Source organism: Pelodiscus sinensis, chromosome 2 (genome assembly GCF_052426305.1).
Source record: "Pelodiscus sinensis isolate ZL-2025 chromosome 2, ASM5242630v1, whole genome shotgun sequence".
Lineage (NCBI taxonomy): Eukaryota > Metazoa > Chordata > Testudines > Trionychidae > Pelodiscus > Pelodiscus sinensis.
Window position 1 is genome coordinate 6,754,679 of NC_143053.1, and position 20,998 is coordinate 6,775,676.

The 20,998-nt window shown below is 43.6% G+C and overlaps 1 protein-coding gene across 1 annotated transcript in view; it reads left to right on the forward strand.

Annotated features, from left to right (window-relative positions):
- Nucleotides 1-20,998, forward strand: part of TSNARE1 (t-SNARE domain containing 1) — a 500,475-nt gene that overhangs the window by 15,194 nt on the left and 464,283 nt on the right.

Consider the following 20,998-nt stretch of genomic DNA (forward strand, 5'->3'; position numbering starts at 1 on the left):
AAATCTGCCTACAACCTCAGAGCTTCTGATGAGGAAAATGTCAGGTACTGCGCTTGGTTCTAGCCAGAAAGCTTTTGTTGTGCAGAGTGTTTTATATTTAAATCTTGTGCTAAAGATTAAAAAAACAGCCACTGCTGTTTATCAGTTTAGTAATCTGTTTAGTAATGGGAAAGTTAGATGAGACTCTGCGAGAACTTAATAGAGCTGTGCTGACTCATTGACTAACATCTTATTTAATAAAGTGCTGTGCATGACTGATTTTCTTAGCTCACTATTTATTGCACTTTCATCTGACTTGAAATGGGAACTGCAGACGCTGATCAATTGAGTTTGTGTAATTTTACTGTAGCTTTTTTAAGTGCAGTGTGTCTCTGCTAAAATGCGTTTGTAACTTTCTGTAGCAGTGCCATTTAGCGAATACCTCTCTCCTCTTATTTCAGCTGCATCAGTCACTTAAGGGCATGTCTACATTAGGAAACTATTTCAAAATTACTAAAATCGACTTTACTCCTGAAATAACAAAATTGAAATAGTGTATCTACACTATGGGGAAGCTTAGAAATGAGTCCGAGGCAGGCTCCATTAATGTGGACGTGCTACCTCATACTTAAAGCCCCAGGAAGCACTGGGGAGTAATTAGTGATAGAAATGTAGCCGTGTTCGTCTGGTGCAGCTGAAACAAAAAACAGGACTATGTAGCACTTTAAAGACTAACAAGATGGTTTATTAGGTGATGAGCTTTCGTGGGCCAGACCCACTTCCTCAGATCAAATAGTGGAAGAAAATTGGCACAACCATATATACCATTCCACTATTTGATCTGAGGAAGTGGGTCTGGCCCACGAAAGCTCATCACCTAATAAACCATCTTGTTAGTCTTTAAAGTGCTACATAGTCCTGTTTTTTGGGGAGTAATTAGTTTGAATTATTTTGGAATAGCGGTAGTTATTTTGAAATAGCGGTTCCAGAGCATCCACACTACGATTATTTCAAAATAACTATTTCAAAATTAGCATTAATGCTTGAGTAAAGCGGGAGTACAGGTTTAGAAATAAGCAGCCTGTGATTTAGAAATAATGGGCTTGGTAGTGTGGATGCTCTGCTTATAAATTTGACCTAACCAGGTTCACAGTGGGTATTTTCTGTCTTTGCATTGGTCAGAGTATACCTGTTCTGCCATAGGGATTATCTGCTAACATTAGGAAATTTTCCATTTAAGGTGCTAAGCTAAAAAGCATTGCTTGATTTTTTTTCATTTAGATCTTTGTTAATGGTAATCAAAGCAAACTTTTAACTGTACTTACTGTAACAGGCCTATGTCAAAACAAGATCTTGAGCATAATTAGCAAAAATCATATTGTATGATATGCAGCTTTATAGGTGTTCTGCAGCATCAGAGTTTAGAGCAAATTCTTCTGCCACTGTATTTCTTAGCATCTTAGATGTGGCTTATAAATTGTATCCTTTGAGCAGGCTTTTTGTGTCACTGGCTGTCCATGCAATGAAAAAATCTAATGAAATGGCCATTTGCTGGTAGACTTGGGTGAACTTTGATTATTTTATTTATTATGTTTGTGACAACTGTAGTATTCTACTGCTTATGGGTGCATTTGCTACAGTTTGGGGTATGCATATATTACTAAATGAGTAGCAATGTCTTTTGCATGATTCTTCAGTGTTGTGGAAATGTCCCTCATGCCACCAGCATCTGATATCAGATTGTCAGGGACACCAACTGAAGATCAGTCCCTTTAATACATTTCTTCTCCATTTGGATGGTACCTGTCTACTTTTTTTAAAAAGCTAGCTGCCCATCTGAACCATGCACATTTGTAGTTGTAAGAATGAAAGGTTGTCCCAAAGCCAGTAAATTCACAAATCTACCCTGCCAAGTCGGTTTTGGCTTGTGTGTCAGTATTGCTTCAGATGGATGGATGAGTTTCAGAAGGTTTGGGGCCTGGATCCCATTCTGTTGAAGTCAATGGGGATGGAGTAAAGGGTGGTTGATGAGTGATATTAAAAGTTCACTGGTAGAACTATGAATATATGGAGCCCGGTGCTGGAATTTCATCTGGTGTTGTGGGTCAGGCCCAAAGTGGCCCAGAAGATCTATTAGCATGGAAACATGCAAGATCTGACAGCGCTATTTGGCTTTTGTTAAAGTTCTCTTACAAGTAATACAACCATTCACACTTTTAGTGGTGGTGCAAAATTGTCACTTGGGTGGAAGTTTTTTCCCTAATGACAACCAAGATCAAAAATATTAAAACCTTGATCTTGAAAATGATATTTAGGCAGCCAGATATATGAAATGCTGATTTTTTTAACGTGTATCTTCCATTAAATACAAGCTCCTGACTGAAATGAAGTGCCAAACTTTTGGTATCTGTGTTTGAAATGCTGGCCTCAGGCTTTTTCACTATGCTGCTTTGAAACGGCTAACGTTTCTTCAAAATAAAGTACTCATCATGCACCGAAGTGAAGTTTCATTGCTCCTCATTTACTATAACTCATTTTCACCCTAGGAAAATGTCAAAACTGGGCCCTGTTGAAATGAATCTTATTGAGAGGAATATAAAGTATTGTGCTAATATAATAAGACAGGATGTTCGACTCTGAATTTCCCTTCTTTGGTAGAGTGGATGTATGACAAAACTATCTAGATGCTATCTTTCCCCCGGATTTCTAGCATGAATGTAAAAACCATGATGGAAGTGAATTCCCTCAGTGACAATATATAATACTCAGTTGAACTAAAACTAGAGTTTCAGGTAGATGTAATCTTCCCTGCAGTAGACCTATAGAAAAAAATCCATTTCCTCTTGTTAACTTCCCATCTATACCTAGGCATTTCAATCACAAATACTCTCATTTCCACCCAGAGATGCATGTTCTCTTTTCCTCTTCCATTGCTCTGGCCTGGATCTTCCCCGTGATGACTGCCTTTATTATCTGAACGTGGGAAAGATCTTCTGAGCTTCTGTCATAACCTGTCCCATTTCTCTACTAACTCTCCTTCCTGTTCCTATTCACTTCTCTTTCTCACAGTCCTTTTTTCAGATACTTCCTTTTACTGCTATTAATAACCTGAGATAATGTCTAGGAGCTGCAGTTGTAGACCTACCCCGACCCTGTTGTGCAAGATGCTCTACAAACACAGAACAAAGAGACAGCCCCTGCCCCAAAGAGCTTACAATGTAAGTACCTCCTTGGTTACTTGCCTTCCATAAAGAGCAGCATGCAGCACACACAGGCTAAAGCTTTTGGTATGTAAATGGAGCTTCTCTTCTCCCTAATGCTCCAAGTGTAAAGGTCCTGCCTCTAATCAATCTGATAACTCCCAGGAGCTTCTTTCTGGTCCTTCAGGATTCAAAATCTGTATGATACCAGTAGTCCTGCTCAACGGGGCCTTCTTCTGCCAAATGCAGTTGCCCTACTCTGCCTTTGGCTTCAGGGGTGGATGGGAAAAGGAAAATAAAAAGGATCCTTACTAAAGGTAAATTGCATGATTAGTCAGCAAGATCAAGGTGTCACAGCTTACTGCGCAGCTTGTGCTAGTTTGACTTAGAGCAACACATCGAATTGTTGGAGTGTGTACTGCAGTTTTGGAGGCAGGGTGTCTAATGCATTTGTCTATTCACCTGCGCACTTTACATTCTTGGCTCCAACCAATCTTATCCACCCTCCATTCTTTTCCTGCCTCTTCCTGTACACAAATATGTAGAGAGCAAATCTTAGAGGACAGCTTAAGCATTGCAGAACACTTGTTCTGATGTCTTTAGCTTTGTGTGACACATTTGATGAGAGATCCCCTTTGTGTTCTCATGGAGGTTTTTTTTTTTCTTTCTTCCTTTTTGTGACTTGCAGCACCGCTCTAGAGGGACAGCCCCTTTCTCTGCACAGCATCTCAGCAGTATAAGCTACAGTTATTTTTAGCCCTCTCTGCCCCATGTTGCTGGGGCCTTTCAGATCTCATTTTTCTCAGGTTCACAGCATCAGATGTCGTTGTGCACCGTTGAAGGCACTGTGCTTCTGGTAACTGTGAAAGTCTGGATGGGAATTTCCTTGAAGCCTATTCAGAAGATGCATATTGTTCAGTGAGGATCATCACCATAGCTCCAAAGCCGTTGTGAAGTTCTGCTGGGATCACTTATCTTGAATAGCTCCTTGGGAGTACAGGATTTTGATGGAGAGTGCTGCGTCAGGCAGCATTCAAAGACTTGCTTACGCACTCCACATTCACATCTGGTGTCCTTTCTCAGCTTCTACTTAGTCATAATATTACCATACTTTGCCACTCTACTTCTCGTTCGATTACACTAGGGTTTTTGTTCAGGGTCAGTGTGTGGAGGGAGTTGTTAAGTAGCAACCAGGTTCTCTAATACCATAATACAGTGTTTCCCAAATGGTGTTCTGCAGAACCCCGGGTTCTGTGAAGTGAAAATAAGGGTTCAGTGAGAAAATTCCTTTACAATAACATTTTGTGATTTAAAAAAATAAATAATATTTAAGCATTTATGAATTTTATTGAAAACAATTTTCATTTGTGTTTGCCACGATAAGTGTCCCTGTGGAATGCCAGCTTAGCCAGAGAGTGGGGGTTGACGATGTCACTACTCAGCGCTGCACATGCACTCAGTCAGTCTGGTGCAATCGCCTGTTATATACAACCGTAAATCCCTGTAGTCACTCTCAGGGAGCATAGATCACATGGATTACTGAATACGAATATACTAGCTGCATCGATAGTTATTATTATGCTTACTTACTTGTGGTCTACCTTTTCAGCTCCATATATAAGACTGTTATTAGGGGTTCCACAAAATTCTTTTAAGTTTAAAAGGGTACTGTGGCCAAATAAAATTGGGAAACACTTCCATAATAGAAGACATAGACTAGATCTTTGAGTAAGGAGGCACTCCCTAGTGGCTCAGCACAGTACCACTCCACCGTCTATGTGCGTGGGCAGTTCGGACCTGGTTGGTTATTGTATCAGATCTCCAAATGGCAGTGTGCACAGAACCACTCTAACTAGCCAGCGTTGATATGTGCACGCCCAAGAATTGCAGAACTTGTTAGCAGCTCTGGGGTTTGTTAACCTACGGCTTGAGCATCTACACTCATTTTGTAACCTCAGGTTTGGAATTGTTGACTCTACACTGCATTATGGCAGCCCAAGTCCAACCAGCTGTATCCCAGAAGATTTTCTAGCACCCTCGTAAAAAGAGAGAGTGTGTTTTAAGTATGAGAGTGTCTGAAGGGTTGCCTCTGCACCCAGAGGGCCTTGTCAGCTGGACAGTGGGGTCCAGCTCTCACACTGTGGTACTAGACTGCAGGTCTGTGCCCTGAGAGTTGGCCTAGGCATATAGTAGAGATTGGGGCATTGGTCGGACTTAGTTCAGGCTCTGTGAATTTAAATCACTCTAGTATCCATGGATTTGATGGGTGGCTCAGAAGAGAGGGCCCTGCCTGATCTCAGACACAATCGTCTTGCCATCCCAACACCCCACAAGCACCTGGTTCTGATGTTTCCATTTGTAGTCTTTCCAAACACCATGAAATGACAATACCAGATGCTTCCCATAGTCTTGGTTGCCAGAGTGCCTTGGACTCTTCTGGTTCTGATGGGTCTGTCCATAGTCCAGCCATCCAAGCACCATGGAACTGTCTGGTTCTGATGATTCCATCCACCTGCCACTCTCAGCTTCCAAAGAATTTTGTCATTTCCTTCCTCTCCCCAGTTAAAAGTTCTTCACCAAAACACGGTCTATAATATAGGGGTGAGAAGAAAAGAGTGTTATGCTTATAGGCTGTGTCTAGACTGCATCCCTTTTCCGTAAAAGGGATGCAAATTAGACATATCGCAATTGCAAATGAAGCGGGGATTTAAATCCCCCCGCTTCATTTGCATAAACATGGCGGCCGCTTTTTTCCATCTCGGAGCTTTGCCAGAAAAAAGTGCCAGTCTAGACGGGGATCTTTCGGGAAATAAAGCCTTTTCCGAAAGATCCCTTATTCCTCTTAAAAAAAGGAATAAGGGATCTTTCGGAAAAGGCTTTATTTTCCGAAAGATCCCTGTCTAGACTGGCGCTTTCTCCCGGCAAAGCTCCGAGCCGGAAAAAAGCGGCAGCCATGTTTATGAAAATGAAGCGGGGGGGATTTAAATCCCCGCTTCATTTGCAATTGCGATGTGTCTAATTTGCATCCCTTTTACGGAAAAGGGATGCAGTCTAGACACAGCCATAATGTATTTAACAAGTCTCATTTTCAAAGCATTGTATGGAGTAAGCAGCCTCCATGAGAGAGAGGTGGGTATTACTCCTATTTTTATATATGGGATGAGAACTAGGAGTTGTTTATATATGGCCATAGAAGGGGTCATTGAAGACTTGGAACTACGTCACAATTTTCTGCCAGTCCAGTGCAGAGGTCAGCATGCACCTGTGGAGTAGCACTGTAAGATTGGGTTATCTCTTTAATGAAACTTCCGTATGCAAATCATTGTAAGAAGAAACTTTAAGGTGTCTTTGGCACTGCACACGTAGCGCATCGAAGCAATGTGTTTGAATAAATATTTAAACCAGGGATTTCATCCAGAGGGTGAGCAGGGCATGTTTATTCTAAAACTTTGCTTTCTACTTTGAATTGTTGTTGTGCTAATGGACTCAAATGCATGCACCTTTGGAAAACATTAGATTAACACTAGCAAAACAAAATATAACTTAATCTCCATAGCTCTGGGTTTTGAGGACTGTGGAAGTGCTCAACTCCCGTTGCATTTCATTTGCAAATGATTACTGAGCCTTAGCCAGGGAAGAAGTCTCTGGTGGCTACCAGAACTGGTATGGGGAGTCCTGAGAGCAGCTCTGCGACTGATTTGCTATGTGAGCCTTTGCAAGTCACTTCAGCCCTGCTTCAAATCCTCAGGTTGTTAAATGCTAGAAGTCACTAAACGTGTGAGATCGGGAAGCTTAACTGTTTGTGCAGCAGTTTGGGAAGTGCTGCACAAATTGTTTTCTTTTCTCATTGACAATTTCATGATGGTACCACTGGAGAGAGAGGCAAATAAGTTAAACCATTATTTTTTTGGAGGAACGGGGGAGAGGGGAAAGCAGCATATTTGTGGTCTTGTATCATGACTGCAGTAACTTTGGGTAAGTCTACACTTGCAGCCTAATTTGAACTAGGGCTGCAAATCAAGCCCAGGATTTAAACACGCAGCAGTGAAACAGGTGTTCAAAATAAAGCCCTAGTTCGAACTACCTGTTATTCCTCTTGCAACGAGGTTTAACAGGTAGTTCGAACTAGGGCTTTATTTCGAATGCCCGTTTCACTGCTGCGTGTAGACACGGGCAGTTACTTTGGGCTTGTAAATTTCAAAAAATGCTGCCCGGACGGGAAGATGCAAATCAAACAGGGGATATTTAAATCCCAGGCTTGATTTGCAATTCCGAATACCTACATTTGCAGCCCTAGTTCGAATTAGGCTGCAAGGGTAGACATACCCTTTGTGTCTTCTGAGCATCAGCATCTACAAAGTGAAGAACTTCTAGACCTGGGAAATGCCTGACATTTTTTTCTAATGTCAGCAGTTTCCACTTTTTGGAAAAGGCCACTCAAAACCTAGTTGACTTCCTCCTCCTCCAGCCACTGAGCTCTGAAAGTGTAAAATAAAGACAACCAAATATCAGGGCTTTGGTCAGCCCTGGGCCCCCAGGTGGCTGAAAGTGGAAAATCATGAAAAAATAATAATGGACTTTAAGACGGGACATAATAAGGTCAGTTATTCTTTTTCCACAATTTTCCATGGCTTGTCTGCAACTCAGCCTCAATTTTCTGGCAATTATCTCGTGATTCAAACAGGGCCTTGTTAGGGCCCTCACTTGCTCTTATTTGGGACCTTCTTTCTGAACCCCTTTCTTTTCTTTGGGCTGCTCTGCAATTTTATGAATGATGCATTTAAAAATGCAATCATACACAGCACTGATGGCTGGAAGTGTCATGCAGGTGGAGGAGACCTTGAATTTTGACTCTAAAGCATAAATGTTTCAAGGGGCAGAGTAGACAATGTAACCACATGTATTGAACTGTGTGTGTCTAGTGGTGGTGGTGGTGGATTTTAATTCAGTAGGCATTGGCTGGAAGGAATTGATTGAGGTTTGTGGACAGGACTGCCAATAGAACTGCTGGGCTCCCGGGGAAGGTGCGGGAAGGTACTACAGGCCCGCAGAAGGAGTGGGGCTAGGAGCCAGTGTCCTCCAGCCAGCCGGTTAGCATTGTGTGGCCCGTGCTGCGTGGGGCTCCTGCCGATCCCTCGGTATCAGTAGTGGTGACTGGGAGCTCTTAACCCTTTAAATTGTGGGTCCCTTTTGCCCTTCCCTGTTGACAGCCCTGTTTATAAAGCCAGCTGGAGGAATGGAGCGGCCTACAGCCGTGAGGTTACATTTTATATACCTCATTCTACCAGGAGCTGGAATTAACATTCAGTCTTTGGACATTTTCATCTAAATTATCTCCAGGGAAATCTTTTACACTCTGTCAAGTTGCACGGCAGTGGCATTTTACCTGTATACGCTCAAGTGCTACTTCATTTCTTTCTCCAATTGTCCATTTGCCACATTTTCCTAGTAGTTTTAGAGTTTCCCGCTCAGTTCAGTTGTAGCGTGGTTCATTTGTGCTGAGCCTGCTGGGTTGAACTCATGTAGTGTCTTTCACAAAGGATCTCATAGCCCTTAATTAACCCTCCTAACCCCTGTTTTAAAAGTGAGAACACTGAAAGACCAAGAGGTTAACTGACTTGCTTAAGGTCAACCAACCAGTGAATGATTGACCTAAGAATAGGATCTGGAGTCTTGAATTTGGCTTTACTTGCTCTGACTCTCCCGTAGAGAAGAATGGGAATTTTAAAGATATTCCTTTTTAAAAAAACATAATTGTCCCTGTCCATGTAATTAATACATCTTATATTATGATTCTTGAATATTTTGAAAATCTAACTTTTTCCCCCAAAAAAACTTTTTCCCCATGGTTTGCTTTTTCTCTCATCTTGAGCAATAGTGAGTCAGGTTTATTTCTTTCTGCTCAGTTTCAGTTTCTGAGTGTCACATGAAACAGTTCAAAGAAAGGCAGAGATCTTATTTTATTTATTTTTTGGTTAAAGGCTTGAGTGTAAACAGAGAAACTCTCTTTTAATGCAATCTGTGAGGGAAAGAAAGCCCTCACTGGAACATTTCTGTATTTCTTGAGTTTTGTCAGACTTAGTTTTTACCAAGCTAAACAAGGGATGTTAGAAATTGGATATTTTAATAACTATGTAACCACTGCAATTCTTAGTGGTTGCATGGTTACTTGGCACCCTCCTGGGGGCAGGGTTGACAGCCCATGAACTGCTGGCCCCATTCCTGGGTAGCCACCTACTACTCCGTGCTGCTGCTTCTGTATAGGGATGTAAAATTTCGATTAATTGGCTAATCGAATAGTTGATGCAATTTGTATCGACTATTTGATTAATCGATAAGGGCACTTCTGCCTTTGAAGTGTAGTAACAGCCCCAGGGCTATTGTTACACTTCAAAGGCGAAAGTGCTGTAGCGTGCACGGGGTCAGCAGGGGACTCAAACAGTCCCCCACTGCCTCTGTGCTCCCCGCAACATTTCAAAGCAGTAGAGCTGCATAGAGTCCAGGGTCATTTGGGGACTCTGAGTCCCCAGCTGACCCTGGGTTCGATGTGGTATTGCCACTTTGAAACACTGCGGGGAGCCCGGTGTCAGGCTCCATGCAGTGTTTCAAAGCAGCAGTGCCTCTGCTGACCCCGGGCTCCATGCAGCGCTGCTGCTTTGAAATGCCACATGTTGCCCCGGGGTGTATGCGGCATTTCAAAGCGGCAGCATCGTGTGGAGCCCGAGGTCAGCTGCTTTGAAATGCCAGATGCAGCCTGGGCCAGCACTTCCTCCTCTTCTCCCCACTCCCCTTGTTGCCTCTTTTTGATAGAGGCAGCAAAGGGGGTTAGCAACTGGTCAACTAGTGTGTTGACTATCCAATAAGCATTTCCTTATAGTTGACCAGCCCATTACTCATTCACATCCTTACTTCTGTATCAGAGGCAGCAGCGCAGGGTGGCAGGCAGCTGCCCTGCATGTTCGTCATTTAAAACTCAGACCAGTTTTGAGATTGAGCCAGCCTACCGGTCCGAGTTTTAAATGCATATCATGAGGGTTGTTGTGGTTAACCGAGACTGTTAACCGATAAGCATTCGCTTATCAGTAACCGGTTATTTGGGTAACCAATAACATCCCTAATCTAAACTGTGATCCTATTTTGATAGGATGTATTGAGAATCCTGAATTAGTTAGGTTTTTTTAAAATATGAGGTCTAGCAAAAACCAGTGTCCTACATGAGATATATCATCTTGTTATTCCCAATCAGAACTGATCATTTTCAAATCAGGCCTTGATTGCCTGTGTTAAGCAACTTAGTCATTGCAGCTCAGCTTGTAAAAGTGATAACTTCTTAAAAATGAAAGCAGCCTTCTGAAACTTTAACAGAATACATGTGAGAGCTTGAGTTGTAGCTCATGTCTGTACAATGCATCAGTGGAGCACAGCACTATATCAAGACTGTTAAATATTTAAAATACTCTTATTTTGGGAGAAGCAGCATATCTGAAGTTCACTCACTGTTCATTTCCCTGCCAAGACCACAAATGAAGATTCTTTCCTTTCCATTATTTGAAGACCTCATTAATGAAGAAAACTGGGCTTTTTTATTCTGCCTCAGGTAGTTATGGTATCTTTAACTCTCATGGAGGAAACTCTAATCTGATCTCTACTAGTCTTCATGCATAGCAAGCATTTGGAGGAAAATATATATCCTCTTTGCAATAAGTTTGCACATATACTATGCTAAAGATTTGTGGTCTAAAACACGTTTTTGATAGCTCTTAAGAGGCATGATGTCACTTGTCAAACCAAATTAAATGCCTGTGTGACATCCTCCTACTATTTCTCTGCGGCAGTTTGGTTTGGTCAGAAAAGTGCCTTATGGTAACCATAGGAACATGAAAAGACCCACCCCTCACAGTCAGAATCATTACCATGATATTTCTGTACTGACATGATGATGTGAATGTTGCCTGTATATTTGTGGCGGATTAAGAACCATACTGATGCTGTCTTTCTCTCTCTCTCTCTATATATATATGTGAATCCCCTAAATGAAATTTCTTTTCCAAAAAATAAACAAACACAACTTTGCTATTAGTAAAATTGCTGTAGCAGCACGATTAATTATTTGTGTTATGATTGTGCAGTGTCAGTATAACTGCAATCAGAGATAAGGACTCCATTGTGCTAGGTTCTGTATAGAAACAGAATAATAGAAATGTAGGATTAGAAGAGACCACGATAAATCACCTGATCCAGTATCCTGCAGTGAGATAGGACTAAGTATTAGGGTACGTCTGCTCTGCAACACTATTTTGAAATAACTAGCACTATTCACAAATAACTTAGTCCGCAGTTATTTCTAAATAGTGTCAAAATACTGTCAAGGTGGAGGACTTCTTACTCCGACTCCTGTAACCGTCATTGTACGAGGAACAAGGGAAGTCGGAGGATGAATGCTCTATTTCGAAATATGTAGGGAAGATAATGGAGCAAGTAATTAAGGAAATCATCTGTAAACACTTGGAAGGTGGCAAGGTGATAGGGAACAGACAGCATGGATTTGTAAAGAACAAATCATGTCAAACCAATCTGATTGCTTTCTTTGGTAGGATAACGAGTCTTGTGGCTAAGGGAGAAGCGGTGGATGTGGTATACCTAGATTTTAGTAAGGCATTTGATATGGTCTCGCATGATATTCTTCTCAATAAACTAGGCAAATACAACTTAGATGGGGCTACTATAAGGTGGGTGCATAACTGGCTGGATAACCATGCTCAGAGAATAGTTATTAATGGTTCACAATCCTTCTGGAAAAGTATAATAAGTGGGGTTCCGCAGAGATCTGTTTTGGGACCGGCTCTATTCAATATCTTCATCAATGATTTAGATATTGGCATAGAAAGTACGCTTATTAAGTTTGCAGATGATACCAAACTGTGAGGGGTTGCGACTGCTCTGGAGGATAGGGTCATAATTCAAAATGATCTGGACAAATTGGAGAAATGGTCTGAGGTAAACAGGATGAAGTTTAATAAAGACAAATGCAAAGTGCTCCACTTAGGAAGTAACAATCAGTTTCACACATACAGAATGGGAAGCGACTGTCTAGGAAGGAGTACGACAGAAAGGGATCTAGGAGTTATAGTGGACCACAAGCTGAATATGAGTCAGCAGTGAGATGCTGTTGCAAAAAAAGCGAACATGATTCTGGGATGCATTAACAGGTGTGTTGTGAGCAAGACACGAGAAGTCATTCTTCTACGCTACTCTGCGCTGGTTAGGCCTCAGTTGGAATATTGTGCCCAGTTCTGGGCACTGCATTTCAAGAAAGATGTGGAGAAATTGGAGAGGTTCCAGAGAAGAGCATCAAGAATGATTAAAGGTCTAGAGAACATAACCGATGAAGGAAGGCTGAAAGAATTGGGTTTGTTTAGTTTAGAAAAGAGAAGATTGAGGGGGGACATGATAGCCGTTTTCAGGTATCTAAAAGGGTGTCATAAGGAGGAGGGAGAAAACTTGTTCATCTTGGCCTCTGAGGATAGAACAAGAAGCAATGGGCTTAAACTGCAGCAAGGGCGGTTTAGGTTGGACATTAGGAAAAAGTTCCTAACTGTCAGGGTAGTCAGACACTGGAATAAATTGCCCAGGGAGGTTGTGGACTCCCCATCTCTGGAGATATTTAAGAGTAGGTTAGATAAATGTCTATTGGGGATGGTCTAGACAGTATTTGGTCCTGCCATGAGGGCAAGGGACTGGACTCGATGACCTCTCGAGGTCCCTTCCAGTCCTAGTACTCTGTGATTCTATGGTACTGTGTGGATGCTCCCTATTAGAAATAAGCTATTTCAAACTAAGATACGCAATTGATGTATCTCAACTTGCGTAGCTAATTTCGAGTTAAGCCTTGCAGAGTAGACGCACCCTTAGCTAGACTACTGTTTCTCACAGTGGGACATGGGCCGCATCGGGGAAGCTGCTAGTGGGTCCTTGCTGCTTTGTTTACCTAAAGGGTCCATACCTATGGAGCCTCATGGCTCCCATTGGCTCTGGTTCACTTGTTTCCAGCCAAGGGGAGCAGCTGGAAGTGGCATGGCCTGGGCAGATGTTTGTTGAACCTATTCTTAAAAACCCCCAGTGATGGAGATTTCCCAACTTCCCTAGGTTTTTTAAATAGAATCATACAGTCTTAGAACTGGAAGGAATCACAAAAGGTTATCAAGTCCAGGCCCCTGCACTCATGGCGAGACCAAGAACCATCTAGACCATCCCAGACAGGTGTTTGTCTCACCTGCTCTTTAAAATCTCCAATGACAGAGATTCTACGGCCTCTCTGGGCAATTTATTCCTATGCTTAACTACTCCGACAGTAAGTTTTTTCTAATGTCTAATAGAGATGTAAGCGATTAGTTGACAAGTATAAGCAGGGCTTGCCGAACCGTGGCGAGCCCTGCTTGCCAGCCGCGCTGTCCAGCGATCTGCGCATGCACAGATCATTTTGCGCATGCACAGATCGCCCGAACCCGGCTCTTCCGGGTTACAGTCTACTCGCCACGGGTGAGTAGATTGCATTATTTGTCGAGCCCTGAGTATAAGCTTATTGGATAGTTGACTAGTGATGTGACTAGTTGCTTCCCCCGCTTGCGGCCTCTGTCAGAGAGAGACAGCAAGTGGGAAGAGCAGGATCCGCTCCCTGCAGTGCCTGTGCCTTTGAAATGTTCAAGAGCTCCAGTGGCCTTTCAAAGGTTGAGGTCCCACAGGCAGTGTGGGCCACCGAGGGAGTTCCCACTGGCCCCGCGCTCCCTGTGGGGCTCGTGTACATTTCAAAGGCTCAGGCTCCCTTATCGACTAATTGAATAGTCGATGGAAATCCCATCAACTATTAGTCAATTTAAATTTAACCTCCCTAATGTCTTACCTAAATTTTCCTTGCGGTAAGCCCATTGCTTCTTATTCCTTGATAAGGAAAACAATTTATAACCCTTGTCTTTATTACAACCATTTACCTACTATTGTTATCGGTTTTCTCTTAGTCTTCTCTTCTCCAGACTAAACACATTTTTTTCAATGTTTCCTGGTGGGTCATGCATTTTAGACCTTTAATCATTTTTGTTGCTCTTCTCTGGACTTTTCTCCTTTGTGTGGTGCCCAGAACTGAACACATTCCTCTAGATGAGGTCTTACCAGTGCTGAAAAGAGTGGAAAAATAATATCTTCTGTCTTGCTTACAATACCCCTGCTAATACATCCCAGAATGGTGTTTGTTTTTTTGCAACAATGTTACATTGTTGATTTATATTTAATTTTGACACGCTACAGGTTGAATGTCTCTAGTCCAACACCCTCAGACCTGACCGGTTCCGAACAATGGGAGGTCAGTACTGTCTAGCAGCATTACTAACACTTCCACGGCTTCGAAGCCTTTTAGGGGTAAATTAAAGTACTGGTGGCTGTAAACAAACTTTATGGGACCATGGAAAACTTGGCTATATCCATAAGTGGACATCTGGCTAACCAAAATCATGCTGGACCATGGGTGTTGCCTGACGAGAGAGTGCTGGACTAGAGAGGTTCAACTTGTTGATCACAAAGAGAGTGTCTGTCCTAGAGAATCTAGAAATAACCTGATTGACAAGACACAATAGGAGACCAAGAAATGCAGTTTGAGGATGGATGGGAGGATGGGCAGGGCTGGTGCGAGGCGTAAGTGGACTTAGAATATGTCTATATTGCAGTCTATGTCTGCAAAGTTATGTTGCTCTGGAGTGTGAATATTCAGTCCCCTGAGCGACATAAGTTACACCAACATAAGTGTTCATGTGCACAGCTTTATGTGGGCAGGAGAGCTTCTCCTGTCAATAGAGTCATGCTGCTTGCGGAGGCAGGTTTTTTTTTCCCCATTGGCATAGAGTGTCTTCACCAGATGTGCTGCAGCAGCACAGCTGTGCTGTTTCAGTACTTTATGTGTAGACACCCTAAGCCAGTAGTCCCCAACCTTTTGGGGCTGCCGGGTGCCCGGGGGCAGGGCTGCTCCCACACCGGGCACCCGGGGGCGGGGCCGCACATGTTCCTGGGGGCGAGGCCACCCATATGCTGTGTGCCCGGAGCTGGCGCCACCCATGCGCCGCACTCCTGGGGCTGGCGCCACAACGGTGCTGCACGCCCAGGGGTGGGGTGCCCACACACCACAGGCCCAGGGCCGGATCAGCCCATGTCCCGCATGCCTGGGGGCGGGGCTGCCACCGCCCATGCGCTGCGTGCCTGGAGCCGGGGCCTGTGCCACGTGCCGAGGAGCCGGCAGCGCCCATGCGCCGCTTACCCGGGGGCGGGGCTGCCCATGTGCTGCGTGCCTGGGGCCGGCGCTGCCCATGTGCCTGGGCCGGCACCGCCCATACGCCGCACGTCCGGGGCTGGGGCCGGCACAGACCTTGCGCCGCGCACCCGGGGGTGGGGCCGCCTCACTGCCATGTGCCCGGGGCCGGCACTGACCATGTGCTGCGCGCCCGAGGCCAGCGCAGCCAATGCATCCAGGGACTGGCTCTGCCCATGCGCCGCACGCCTGGGGGCGGGGCCGGCCCTTATCACTTGGTGGATGCACAGAAATGGCCCGGCGGGCACCATGGCGCCCGCGGGCACTGCATTGGGGACCACTGCCCTAAGCAATTGCTCAGTACCCTAACCAGCTCAAGTCCCCTCCTACTATTAGTATGTGTGTGAGGGGCAAAAATATTGCTTCTTAGGGCCTCTAGTAAGCTAGCACTGACGCTGGAGGACAAGGTAACACAATGAACGGAGTTGGGCAGAAAAGCAAACATGTTTTGTACAGTGTGGTGTATTGAAATAATTTAGAGTGGTCCTTTGTAGAGTTCCCTGTTGGGCGCATTTCACCATTGTTAACTGCCTTGAGAGATGGGGAAAAAGTTTACCCTCTCATGAAACAGGGGGGCTGAGACACAGAGAAACATTTGAAATGTAGGGGCCAAGATTTGGAGGAGCTCCATCACCCATTGACTTAACTGGGGGGGGAGGGGTGGTAGCAGATGCTCCATCCCTCAGAAATCGAAGCCAATTTTGGTTAGGCAATGAAATTGGGATTAGATACCTTAATATAGGCAACTGAGTTTCAAAATGTCCTAAAGCCACATTGGAATGTATTGGTAGAAATCAGAATAGACGTGTTCCCGGCTTGCAGCTCCCAGCTGCATCCACTAGGCAAAGTAGCCTTTTGTTAGGACTTCACTATGAAGAGTCTTGCTACGTCTGAGCTCGCTATCAGCAAATTTTCCAGGGTTTTTTTTTTTTTTTTGAGTTGAGATAAATCATCAGAATGTTTAATGTTTGTATAAATGTAACGTAATTGATCGGATGAAGATAGATAACTGCCGATGTCAGGAATGATCTCTATAACTCATTCAGAGCTTCACCATCTTTGTGAATTATTGGAAGTTTGAAAAGAGAGCTTCTGAACCAGTAGCATAGAGCGAGTGATTAGTAAAGGGCTGTGCTTTTCTGGAGATCTGAGAGTGGTGCTAAAGAGATGTCTAGTCACATGCAATACTACCAAGAGTGCTGAACATGCTCTGATACAGCATGCAGGTGAGAAAGAGACAAAGACTCTCCACAAACCAGTGTAAAAAGTAGCAGGGGCTGGGCATGTTTAATTTTCAATTACAGAGTCCTAATTGGTATGGGACTGTGTTATCCAAATTCTTCTTTACCTGCAGCGAAGGTCTGGCTGGATTCCACCGTCTTTATAGTTTGGAGGGTGCTGGTGGGAAAGTATTCTCTGCCTTGGTTCCAAGACAGGAGAATTCAAATCTTTCTGCCACTATCCTGTGGTGGATTAATTGTCTTTTTCAGATGCGCAGGGGAGGGCTTGATGGTATTTTTGTTGTGTCTTATTGGTCTGTATCATTACTGTATTTGCTGGTAGGCATTTATTTAATACTTGAAGGTGCATGAGTAGCTTTCTGTTCTGTGTAATATGTATATTGTATGCATGTGGATGTAAAGTCATGCAGTGGATATCAGAGTTTTATAAATAAATGGTGGTATAGAGAAGGATTACCAGATTTGGCATAAGCAGCATCAAATTACTTCCACTGTGGCTGAACACAAAATGTCGTTGATGGTACTATGTATGGCGTCTTGTCTTTAGAAACCGTAAAACCTGACCCCTGTACAGTGCAATAACAAGCATGGAATGTTGAACAGTTTGACAAGATATTGTGGACTAAATGGAATAGACCTAATTTAGGGAGAGTTTAGGTAAAATCCTTGAAGAAAGTACAGGGTTTCTGAGTGTAGGTTTTTGAAGAGTTAGAAATGTACTGCCAATCTCATATTAGTCAGGGACGAGATGGTGATAGGGTTGTAATGCCAAATCCTTCTCCCCAATGACAAATAGATGGAGGACTTTCACATTTAGTGCATTTTTGAATTGGAGAACTTCCTTGCATTGTGCTTTCAGTCTGCAGATGGCAAATGTTACTGTCCCACATGAGGAGATATAGTAGTCTGCTCAAGAATATGAAATGTGATTGAATGGCTTTGACTGAGGGGCTGGCTGGCATACTCCGGGATTCTGAGTTTAGCTCTGTCATGAACTTATGGATGTTGGGCACAGTATGTAACGTATCTTTACTTCTTTAGTTGGGAGATGTTGTTTTTTTACCGCACTAAGGTAAATGACCTGTTGTGCTTGACGTTCTAAATTGGTCTGTGCCTTAGTTTGCTCTGTTTGTCTTCTGAAGCATGGGGATGTTGGTTTAGCTGGAGGGAATCAGACATCTGAAAAAAATGGCAGCTTTTCCAAAAGGTGCATTTTAAAAATGCTTCCTCTGCAAACGGCAATAAAGACTTCTCCTTAAAAGCAATGGATAGAAAACTAATTGTCTTCTGAGGAATTAGTCTCCAAATTTACTGCAATAAACTCAGTAATTAACATGTGAAATAGGGAAGTGAGCCCTGCTTTAAGTGTGAACCTCAGTACAACCCTAATGATGGAGTCTCTACAGGCATCTCCCTAATATATATGTAGAGAGAGAGAAAATGATTCCTTCTGGGAAGTAGTAATTTTTGAGTTCAAAGCTAATTGAATAATCTTGATTGCATCTTTTATAATCTCAGGCTAATTTAAATTTATGAGATGGTTACTTAGTTTCATTTTTGTTTGACCCAGAGTCTCCTCTCTTCTTTTGTTTGTAGTTACTAATTCTGTGTTTGCTCACTGGTGTTATGCTGCCTGCATGGTTGGTATATGGTGTTTCCTGCTTCATTGCTTTCCGTGAATGAGGTCTTCTGTTGAACATTAGATCCAGTCTAGGAGAGAAGCAAAATGACTTTCTTATCAGTGATGTTGAGTACTGTTATGCAGGGACGTTTTCTGTTGTCATCAATAAGAACATAAGAACAGCCATACTGGGTCAGACCAAAGGTCCATCTAGCCTAGTATCCTGTCTGCCGACAGTAGCCAATGCCAGATGCCCTAGAAGGACTGAACAGAACAGGGAATCATCGAGCAATTCCTCTCCTGTCATCCATTTCCAGCCTCTGGCAAACAGAGGCTAGGGACACCGTTCCTACCTATCCTGGCTAATAAGAATTGATGGACCTAACCTCTTTGAATTTATTTAGTTCTTTTTTGAAGCATGTTAAAGGTCTGGCCTTCACAACATCATGACTAATCCCAAAGGGACGTAGCTTCTTTGCAGATCAAGCACCACATATATCCATATTTAGCTAGGTTTGGATGTTCCAGTCTGCGACTGCATCCATAGTGAATGGCGAAATTTGCAAATACTAGGAGCATTGGCTCCTGCTTTCCCCCTCCCCACCCTCCGGGTGTGCTCCCTATGGCTCCCAAACTCACTGCAACAGCCAGGAGCCATGGGAACTCACCATGAGGGGTGGGAGCCACAAGGGAACTCATCCAGGGGGCTGGGAGCTGCAGGGAACACTGTGATCCTGGTAGCTACAGTGAGTTCCCCATGGCTCCCAGCCCCTGGTGCCCTTCCCCCCCACCCATGGATGGGACAGAAGACCCACTAATATGCAGAACCATGAGTAGTAGCGACTCCGCGAATTATGAGGGTTTCCTGTTATGCATGACTGATTGAAAGCTCTAGGCACTGACTTCTCCTAATGGCCAATTGGCAGATTGCAATTTATTTTCCTATTTAAAGAGTGTTGATTTGGGGTCCCTTACAGAGAAACCCAGGTTGCTTATGTTTAAGTTTTGTTCTTGTGGCCCTAGCCTAGCTCCTGTTAGTGGTTTTGATTAGACTCTCAGACCTCAACTATCCACATAGGATACAAATGCCATGTGTTGCACAACCCAATTGTGCCATCACTTTTTTTTTTTTTAAATTTCACTGGCCCGGGCTTAACTGGATCAGAAACTGGGTTCTCTCTCTTTCTTGCAAGCCTTCTGTTTGTAAGGATAGGGTGAGTCTCAAAACCATGCCAGAGTCATTCAAGACCAGCCCTTCTTAACCAGGTAAATCAGTAGACCCTTCCCACAGCATTTGCCTCTTTTTGGTCTCCTTTAAAGCAGGGGTCACTGGGCGCCACTTATATACCATGGATAGTAAATGAGAATGTCACTGTTATCTTTTTCTGTCAAATTACAGAGGCTTGCAAAGGGCCTTATGGCTCAAACTTGCTATGCTGATGCAGAGCCATTCACTGAGGCATGAAATCATCACTCATAAAGTTTGCAGGTGATGGGAGATTGGGAGAATGGTAATAGCAAAGGGTGTAGGTAACTGATCTAGTGCGATCTGGTTCACTTGGTAAGCAGTGCTCAAGCAAATAATATGCACGTCACTGCAACCAAATGCAATGTCATACATCTCGGAGCAAAGAATGTCAGTCATACTTAATGGTACAGCGAATTCTATCCAGAGCAGTATCTCTGAAAAAGACTTTGGAGTCATGGTTGATAATCAGCTGAATATGAGCATCTACAATGAAGCAGTGGTCAAAAGATCTAATGCAATCCTTGGGTGTATAGACAGAGGAGAATCTCAAGTCGGAATAGGGATATTATGTTACTTCTCTATTTGTCACTGGGCCGACCCCTGCTGGAATTCTGTATCCAGCTGTGATGCCCACTGTTCAAGAAGGGTTAGAGGGTGTGATTGCTGGTGCTGGGAGGGGCCACCTTGAGATTGCTCAGTGAAGGCAAACATCAAAGTATGGCGCAGACAATCCCACATCCTGCTGGTTATGCTAATACTTAGATTCACCAAGCCAGCAACAAAACAGCTTCTGCAATACATTGCTGGTTACCCAGCAGACCAAAACACAGTCCCTTAAAGCAGTCCAACCTTTGGCTTGCACCCAGACAGTCAATTCCAATGTAATGAGACTTCCTGAAAATTTTGTTCATCATGTATAAAGTCCTACCAGTCTCAAAGGATTGGGTGCTTTTCCTGCCCAATCAATAATTATTTCAGAACGTACACTCTAGTAGCTGATTCTTATTAATGGAACGAAGATTTATTAGAAAAGAGAGTGTTAGTTAAAGAGCATTATACATACATATATGAGTAAAGTTCTTAAGGTGGTTTCATAGTAGAAATGGTGAGGTGCGAAAAGTTCCTTTGGGATTAGAGATGTTGACATGTAGTCAACTATATGATTAACCAATAAGTCTGGACTCTGTCTCAGAGGCAGCAGTGCGAGGCAGCAGGCAGCCAGTCTGGTGGGGAGATGTTTTTTAAACTGCCTTCCCTCATGGACCAGCTGTCGCCTGGCACCCCGTGCTGATACAGAGGCAGCAGCGCAAGGTGGCAGGGGGCTTTCCAGGAGTGGGGCAGAGCACACTGACTGCT